Raw genomic sequence first — 9683 nt, 5'->3', positions numbered from 1 at the left:
CAGGTTCTGCAGTTCTGCCTCAAATTTCCCAGAAGAGCAGGAAAAGGCATTCTTTGTACTGGATGTGGGGCCAAATAGCATTATCTTGAGTCCCAGGCTCCCATTGTGAATAACAAGATTGGCATGTGCAGGGTGGCTGGGCCCAGCCATACAAGGTGGGCCTCTGTCAGGCTCATCTGCTGCTGCTGATAGACCCTGCCTGGGATGCCTTTTATTGTCACAAAGAAGGCTCTTTTCACAGCTTTTCTTCGGTACACTGAAACACCCCAATCCAGAGATTGTAGATTTTGGGATCCATAGCTTTTCCTGTTTTTTCTTCTAAAAACATCAGGTCTTCAATTAACTCTATTTCAATCTACAGTGAATCCTAATGATGGTCAGAAAACTGCCTGGGTCTAGCTGGCAAAAATCAAAGGTAGAATTCAGTGTGTAAAGCTAATCTAGCTCAGACATGCGGTCAGTGCTTTCAGGCGTTGAATATCCTTCCTTCATCTATTCCTAACTCCTCCAGACAGTGGTTTTTCTTGTGGATATTTGCCACTTATACTTCCCAATTCACTATCTGTTGAGAGGGATAAATCCTGTTCTTGGAAATTTTGGTATTGATTTTTTTTTTCCAGCAACCTAAGTATTTTTTAGTATATTTTCTGACAATCATAGCAGTTCTGTCTCATTAACAAAAGTTCAGAATGTTTAAAAAAGCATAAAAGAAAAAACAAAAATCATCTATAACCCCTCACATGGAGAAATTTAAATTTTGATTGTATACACACCACACACACACACACACACACATGCACGCTCACACTCCTGAACTGAAATGGTACAGTATATAGTTTGGCTGTTTTCTCTCTTACTATTTCAATGTAAACATGTTCCCACATAATTTCATACTTATTTATGATTGAACTACAACATTCCAAAAGTGCTACCATGCAATGTAATAACACAGTGGACCTATGGACTGTAGTGTCTCTAAGCAAATCAGTTAGTGAGGAGAACATGGACTCCTGAGAAAGATACCTCTGTTCAATTCCTGACTCATCTGCTTCCTTAATATTCAACCTTGGACAAGTTACTTAACCTCTCAGTTAATCTCCCAACTGCTTTTTGTGTTAGATGGTGATGATGACAGTATCTCCCTCACTGAAGTGGTATGTTCATAACTTTCCAGTCAGTATCTGGCATTTATAGATTTCTCAATAAATAAAATCAATTATCATTACTTCTTCCAGTTTTTTTTTGACAAACATATCTGGCTAGTTTTCAACTTTGTGCTATTATAATCAACAATTTGTGAATATATTTTGAACAAAAATCTTTGTGCGTTTCTCACAATTTTTAAGACCCCGTTCTAGAGATGTTAGGGGACAGACAGATGTGAATGATAGGAACCTGAGGATAAAAGAATAACTCTATAAAATGGGCCCACTGTGCAGACCCCCCACATGCTTTCTTTTCCAGGAAGAGATTTACCTGCAGCCCTGCCTGGCCTTAGTGGACGGGGTCACATTTCTCTGGAAACTACCTGTTAACTGCAAAAGAAATGCAGACCCAAGATAATGTCAGTGGGAGCAATCCAGGAGAGTTTTGTGACCAGATCCCGAAACTCTGGGAAATGAGGATAGTTCCTTCTAACCACAAAAACTGTAAAAAATAGTATGGTTAAGAATCCAACTGGAACTGGTCAGCATGAGCCAAGATGACTTAGAGTTGCCATGACCGTGGGGACTTGAAAGTCTGATATCACCCTGCTGAGAGCCAAAACTCAAGAGGTGGATCTGGGTAGGACTCTCTGGAAATTCTCTGGGATCTCCAATAAAACTGGAGTGCAGGAGAGGCATGCTGTGTCTCTCTTCTCTGAGAGGACCCACTTTCTCCCTTGAGAATGTTCTCTTTCCCTTCCCCCATCCCTTTAGTAAACTCATTCCTGTGATTCTGGGCAACATGTTGGAAATCTTTCTGACTTGATCTCAAGAATCGGGGTTTGAAGAGGGGGTCTTCATGCTGCCTCAGTTTCTTGGAAGGCCCCAGCTCCGTAACAATGACCATAAATCAAAGGAATACATATTGTTTGGATTTGATGGTCCCCACTAGCCATGTATGAAAATTTCCTGTTTTAGTCAGTTTTCTCTAGAGGAACAGAACTAACAGGAGGTATGATTATAAAAAAGGAATTTATTAGATTGGCTTACACAACCAGAAGCTGGGTAGTCCACAATGGCTGTCTGCAGGCTGGAGAGCTGGAAGAACCATTAGCTGCATAGTCCATGATGCAGAAGCCTCAGAACAACAGGGACCAGTCCAGGACTGAAGGCTTCTGGAAACTCCCTGGAGAATCACTAGCAGAGTCTGCTTGGAAAGAATGAAGGAGAGTCTGATGACCTCAGGAGATCCCAGCAGCAATCAAGAACCTGTTCAAGAAGAATGGGTTTGCATCTGCTGCTGCTTCCTTGTTCTTCCAACTTTTATTCCACCCGAGCCTCCAACCTACTGAATGGTGCTGCCCATGCTTAAGGAGGGCCTCCACTTCAGTTGGCTATCTCACACGCCAGTCATTCCTTGACACGTCCTCATTGACACACCCAGAAGCCTTTTAATCTTCGGCATCTCTTTTTTTTTTTTAAATATTTTTTAGTTGTCAGTGGACCTTTATTTTATTTATTTATATGTGGTGATGAGAATCAAATCCAGTGCCTCACACTCTACCACCGAGCTACAACCCCAGCCCTTTAGCATCTCTTAATTTGACAATTCAAATTAAACATTACACCTCTATTTGGACTTTCAAAATTCTTCATTATTAAATGTTACTTCAGAATATTGAGGTGTTATGGAGAGAACTTGAATTATCAAAAAATTATTATAGAACTTGAAAATTTGTATTATGAGTCTAGTTCTCCAAATGCTGGCTGAACTAATTTAAAATGAGTGATCTGTGCTGATCCTCAGTTTCCTTAACTTTATAGAGTTGAAACTATTATATAAAGCAATAATAGTTTTATTTCACTGAGAGTGTATGGTGCTTCACTATATGTTGAGAGGGATAAATCCTATTTTTGAAAATTCTGGTATTGATTTTTTTTTTCCAGCAACCTAAGTATTTTTTAGTATATTTTCTGATAATCATAGCAGTTCTGTCTCATTAACAAAAGTTCAGAATATTTAAAAAAGCATAAAAGAAAAAACAAAAATCATCTATAAACCCTTACATGGAGAAATTTAAATTTTGATTGTATATACACACACATACACACACTCACACTCACACTCCTGAACTGAAATGGTAAGTATACAGTTTGTCCTACTGTTTTCTCTCTTACTATTTCAATGTAAACATGCTCCCACATAATTTCATACTTATTTATGTTTGAACTACAGCATACCATCATGTAAGTGTTATCAGGCAATGTAATAGCACAGTGGAACCCATGGACTGTAATGTCTCTAAGTAAATCAGATAGTAAGGAGAACGTGGACTCCTGAGAAAGATACCTCTGCTCAATTCCTGACTCGCCTGCTTCCTTAATAGTCAACCTTGGATGAGCTACTTAATCTCTCAGGTCTTGCTAAGTTGCTTAGGGCTTTGCTAAATTGCTGAGGCTGGTTTTGTTTTTTTAAAAATATTTTTAGTTGTAGATGGACACAATAATTTTATTTTATTTTTATGTGGTGCTGAGGCTCACATATGCTAAGTGAGGGCTCTACCACTTAGCCACAATGCAGCCTTCTCGGTTTGGCTTTGAACTCTCAATTCTCCTGCCACAGCCTCCTGAGGTTTGGGATTACAAACTGCTCCACCACCCCCTTTTTATTATTGTCTTAAAGATTTTAATTTCCCTCGTGTGACCACCACTTCCAGAATAAGACCACTAGAGGGCAGCAGAAACTTTTGTAACCTTTTCATAACACTCCTTTGTCCAAAGTTTAAAAGGGAAAAAGAACCAGAGGAAGGCAGAGAGGAAGAGCCAACTGGGGTGGGAAAAGGTCCAATGTATGTTATGTATGTATACATTTTTTGAATTAAAATAAAAGCAAATGTTTTCTGACAATATTTAGCATCATTAAAACCCATCTTTTGCCTTCAAGACTCTCATTAAGGTTCCTATGTGATAGTTTGGTATTAGCTAACTTACAGTTGAGGTACACTCACTTGTCATTTGCTTGATGATACTGAATTCTTCAAAATGCAATCTGTGCTATCTTGATGGGTAAAAGGATATAGACTCTTAATCTGTACAGACCTGTTAGAATTTTGCCTCTTTACTTTCTAGCTTTTGTGAATTTGAACAAGCCATATTAGTTTTCTTTCTCATTTTCTCTGTGAGTAAAAGTGGAAGATGGTAAACACCAATGTTTCAAGGTTGTGTTGCAATGAAATTGAAATAATCTACAAAACACCAGAGTGGCCCATGGACCAAACTATTTCAGAAGCAGGTTGGGGAATCAAGCATGAACTCCTGAGAAAGAATTTGTGGTTCAATTTTCTGGCTTTCCTTTTTCCTTTATGTTTGACCTTGGGCAAGCTACTTAACCTGCTCCTCAGTTTCCTAAGATTCTTAATGCCACTTGCACTATCAGTTGCTCAAAGTGTGCTCTTTATGCTCTGCTAGGTACTCGAAGACCCACAACTCATGGGGTAGCCAACAAAGTGAGAACAAATTTTTATTTATTTATTTATAAGTAGCTATTTAAGAATAAGTTTTCTAATTTTCTGGAAATGTTTTCTAGATTAAATTCTAGGCCAGGCGCGGTGGTGCATGCCTGTTATCCCAGGGGCTCAGGAGGAGGATCATGAGTTCAAAGCCAGCCTCAGCTAAAGTGAGGCTCTCAGCAACTCAGTGAGACTTGTCTCTAAATATAATAAAAATAGGGCTGAGGATGTAGTTCAGTGGTTTAGTGCCCCTGAGTTCAATCCTCAATACCTTTTCCCCCTGAAAAAAAATTCTAGACACCCCAGACAAATTTTCTAAAACTACTTTCAGAGCATGGCTCAAAGTCGTCATTAGAGGGCCTTGTCCAGAGAGGAACTGTATCTTTTTCCATGGCCCTAGGCTTGGCATGTCCTCTCAGTTCTTATTTGGATCTTGTTGAAGTTCTTTAGATCTGTGTCAATTTTATAGGGTTGTTTTACTGCCAGATATTTTTGTTATTCACAGGAAAGTGATCTGATAGAAACCCCACAGTTTGGTAGACAGAACAGTTTAAAGTTATTTGTGTTTTAACCTGTCACCCCTCATTTACCTTCAACACCCTTATGAAAATGAGCAAAGCTCCCTCAGTTATTTTCTATTTATTATAAACTGTGACCGTCCTCTTCCACATGTTGACAGAACAACTTATGCTGCACAGACTCTGCATGCAACAGTTGGCATTCAAAAAGTGTGGAATGAGGAGTTGTGGCTCTGTGGTGGAGCACTTGCCTAGCAGGTGCAGGGCACTGAGTTCGATTCTCAGCACCAAATATAAATAAATGTGTAAAATAAAGGTCCATCGACATCTAAAATAATCTTTTAAAAAAGTGTTGAATGAACGAATGAATGAATGTTTTCAAATTTCAATAACTGGACATGACTCATCAGCCCAGGAAATCCACTCTTTCTGGGAAAGATCGGACAGAATTCTTAGTGGCCCATAAGAGGTTCTGAGTCCCAGGCTCACAGATTGGCAAATGTCCAAGGGCTATGACTGATTTGTCCACAGCTCTGGAGGCCCAGTGGGTGCTAGAAGATCCAATGTAATCTCATAACTGGGGTAGAGCAGAGTGATTTGAGAATACTAAGAGATGGATAGCCATAAGTTTTGACTTGTTTCCCAAGGATATAATTGAATACCTTAGATTGAGTAATTTAGAAAGAATAGAGATTTAGGTAGCTAATGGTTCTGGAGGCTGAGACATCCAAGAACATGATGCCAGCACCTGGTGAGGGCCTTCTTGTTATCTTAGAGTGATTATGCTAACTCTGGATTCTGTTCCTCTTCTTATAAAGCCACAAATGCCATCATAGGGATCCCATCCTCCTGACCTCATTTCATTGTAATCATCTCCCAAAGGATCCACCTTCAAATACCATTAGCATATACATTTGGGGATGAAGTGTCTGACACATTAATGTTGGGGGGACATATTCAAACCACAGTGCCATTCATTTATGCAGTTTTTAATAATGTATTTGCAAAGCATGAGCTCTGTGCGAGGCCCTGGGGATGCAGCAGTAGCCAACCAGGTATGATCCCAGCTTGCAGGAACCCAGATCTATGCAATGTTAAGGTCCAGCCCCTAGGTAACAAGGGCTTTGCAGTTGGGAGGAGATGCAGGCAAAAGGCTTTATTTTGCAAAGGGGATGTAATTAATGAGGTTAATTACTGAGAGAATGATAATTAGAAGTGAGCTATAGTACCAAGACCATCAATTTTTAGCGGAGGATGAAACGTTTAAAATTTTCAAGACATAGGGTTGAAGGTACTGAAAATTACATTTCTAGGAAGACTTGGTTTAGATAAGTCTGAGCCCAAGTTCCAGAATGAGAGGAATAGCAACTGAAGATCCAGCATTTCCATGAGGGCACTCTGCTCTGGGTCCCCCTGAGGCACCTACATGAAGCTGCATGTGAGGCAGTCTGGATACAGGGCGGGACTGAGCTTTCAAAGATGGCATGAGGAAGAATTAGGATGACAAAATCGGCAATGAATCAAGGAGAAGGCAGCATTATCACATGAACATCCCTGCAGCCTCATTCCAGTGAGGTTCCTTATATGTCTGTGTTTTGGATTTAAAGAACGAGTGTGTGTGTATGTGTGTGTACAGATATGTGTAATGATATAGTATTCTGGAGGTAAGTATTTCTTCACACTCTAGAGTTTTCTTTTTTTTAATTACTTTTTAAAAATTTATATATGACAGTGGACTGCATTACAATTCTTATTACACATCTAGAGCATAATTTTTCATATCTCTGGTTGTATATAAAGTATATTCACACCAATTCATGTCTTCATACATGTACTTTGGATAATAATGTCCATCACTTTCCACCATCATTTCTAACCCCATGCCTCCTCCTTTCCCCTCCCACCCCTCTGCCCTAAATACAGTTTGCCTATTCCTCCCATTCACCCCCTCCCTACCCCACTATGAATCAGCCTCCTTATATCAGAGAAAACATCTGGCATTTGGTTTTTTGGGATTGGCTAACTTCATTTAACATTATCTTCTCTAACTCTACTGATTTACCTGCAAATGCCATGATTTTATTCTCTTTTATTGCTGAGTAATATTCCATTGTGTATATTTGCCACATTTTTTTTTATCCATTCATCTACTGAAGGGAATCTAGGTTTAGCTATTGTGAATTGTGCTGCTATAAACCTTGATATGGCTGTGTCCCTGTAGTATGCTGTTTTTAAGTCCTTTGGGTATGGACTGAGGAGAGAGACAGCTGGTTCAAATGGTAGTCCCCTTCTCAATTTTCCAAGAACTATCCATACTGCCTTCCATATTGGCTGTATCAATTTGCAGTCCCACCAACAGTATATGACACACTTTAGAGTTTTCTGTTGCACAGTGCTCCAGCATTTCCCCACTTCGGCAATGATTTTCTTTGAAGCCCTGGTTATTTCTCATGTACACAAAGCTTGCTGAGTGGGTTGAGGTTGACACCAACCACAGCAGATCTCTGCATTGCATGGATTAATGGTTGTGCACTTAGTTGCACAATTACTTTGAAACTAAGATACTTCTGTTTTGGTATGATGGTTTCATATTTGATAATCCCTTCTTTATGCATTTCCAGTTTGTTCATTAAAGTATAATGAACTGAAAGCCCTTTTTTTTTACATTTATATCAACACCCTATGTCTTAAGTCCCTTTCTTTTATTTCTACACAGTGTGTGTCCAGTACACTGGACAAAGGGGTATAATCCAGGGAAGATGAATCTTACTTTTCCTGATGGATCATATGAGTAAATGCTTTGTGTGTCTCAACAGTCTGCCCATTGAAGTTTTTCTTTAATCTATTTCCCCAATGAAGCTAATGGCTCTTAATCCAACCCCTCCTTCCCTGGGGTTGCAAACCATCCCCTAGAAATATACTTCTAATATCCTCAGTACCAACTGTATTGAACAATTTGTAGCTTCTGTCCACCCAGGCCTTTCTCCTCCACCCACATACTGCTTCTCTGTGATGTCAATCAGCTGAAGGTGGGTTAGTCAACTTTTTGTCACTGTGATAACCAGTGAAAAACAACATAGAGAAAAAGAGATTTATTTTACGTCAGTTTCAGAGGTTTCAGTCCATGCTCAGCTAGCTGCATTGCTTTGGGCCTGATGTTAGCCAGAACATCATGGCAGAAGAGCATGGCCGAAGAAAGCTACTATTTATTTCATGGAAGAAGAGAGATAGAGAGATAGATATAGATAGAGAGAGACAGAGATATAGATAGAGAGAGAGATAGAGAGATAGAAAGAGAGAGAGAAACAGAAGAGACCCAGGACAAAAAGTACCCTCCTAGGGTCTGCCTCCAGTAGCCTTCTTTCTTGAACTAGGCCCGACCTACTATAGTTTCCACCACCTTCCGATAATCCATTCAAATTATTAATCCAACAAATGGATTAATCCATTAATGAGGTTAGAGTCCTCATGATCCGGTCATCTCCTGAAAGCCCACTCTGAACATTTTTTTTCCTGGGGACCAAGACTTTAACTCCTCAAACTTTGAGGGACAAACACTTCATATCACAACCATAAATAAAGATGAAGTCTGACAAAGTCACCATTCATTCCCACTTCTGTGGGAAGTGAGCCCTTTTGTTCCTGGGTGGAATGGGGGTAGAGAATAGTGGAGAGTTTTACGTTCATGCTATAGCTGTTTTCCTCTTGGGTTCTGCGAGTATCTGAGGTCAAATCCATTCTACCAGTTTAAAGATGAGGTTTCTTTCAAAGACTCATCTGTTTGAGATGAGATTTCACCCATAAACTTATATTGATCTTCTTTTTATGTTATTCACAATCCTACCTGGTTTTATGCTAACAGATCTTTTGCTTTTTCCTCTGAGACACATTACAAATCTTGCATTGACTAGCAACAAATGGTACAAACCTAAATCCCATTTCTCTACTTACCACATTTTTTTCCCACTGAACAGAGGGGAAAATATTTCAATCCACATTTCCCTCAAAGTAATATCTTATCAAATAAAACTTATTCAGTTTCATCTAGTTACCACTCATTCACTGTTGTTTAGAATAATCCATCACTGCTTTTTCCTAATATTTGAGGATGTTGTTCTGTTCTTCCAAATTTTCTTTTTCCAGACTCAACATTCTGACTCAGCTTCTCCTCATAAGACTGAATCCAAACTATCAGCATGGTCATCTTCCTTTTTGTGGATTCCAGCAAGTCATTGACCCTTGTGAAATGTGGCCCAGGACACTGCACATGTGACCAACCCATGGGACCAACGGCTTTTGTTTTGACTCTCTCCTTTCACTGATATAACCTAAGTTGAAGCAGTTTTTTTTTTCTTTTTGGGCAATTATGTCATTCTTTGACTCACTGAATTTTTACCTATTAGAAATCATAATTATTCCCAGATGAACTTTTATTATTAAGTCAGGTCTTTCCAACCCTATGCACCTGTAAATTTGAAGTATATTTATCAAGTCCAATTTTAGAACCTTAC

Source organism: Urocitellus parryii, chromosome 5, assembly GCF_045843805.1.
Source record: "Urocitellus parryii isolate mUroPar1 chromosome 5, mUroPar1.hap1, whole genome shotgun sequence".
NCBI lineage: Eukaryota > Metazoa > Chordata > Mammalia > Rodentia > Sciuridae > Urocitellus > Urocitellus parryii.
This window is presented reverse-complemented; position numbering follows the sequence as displayed.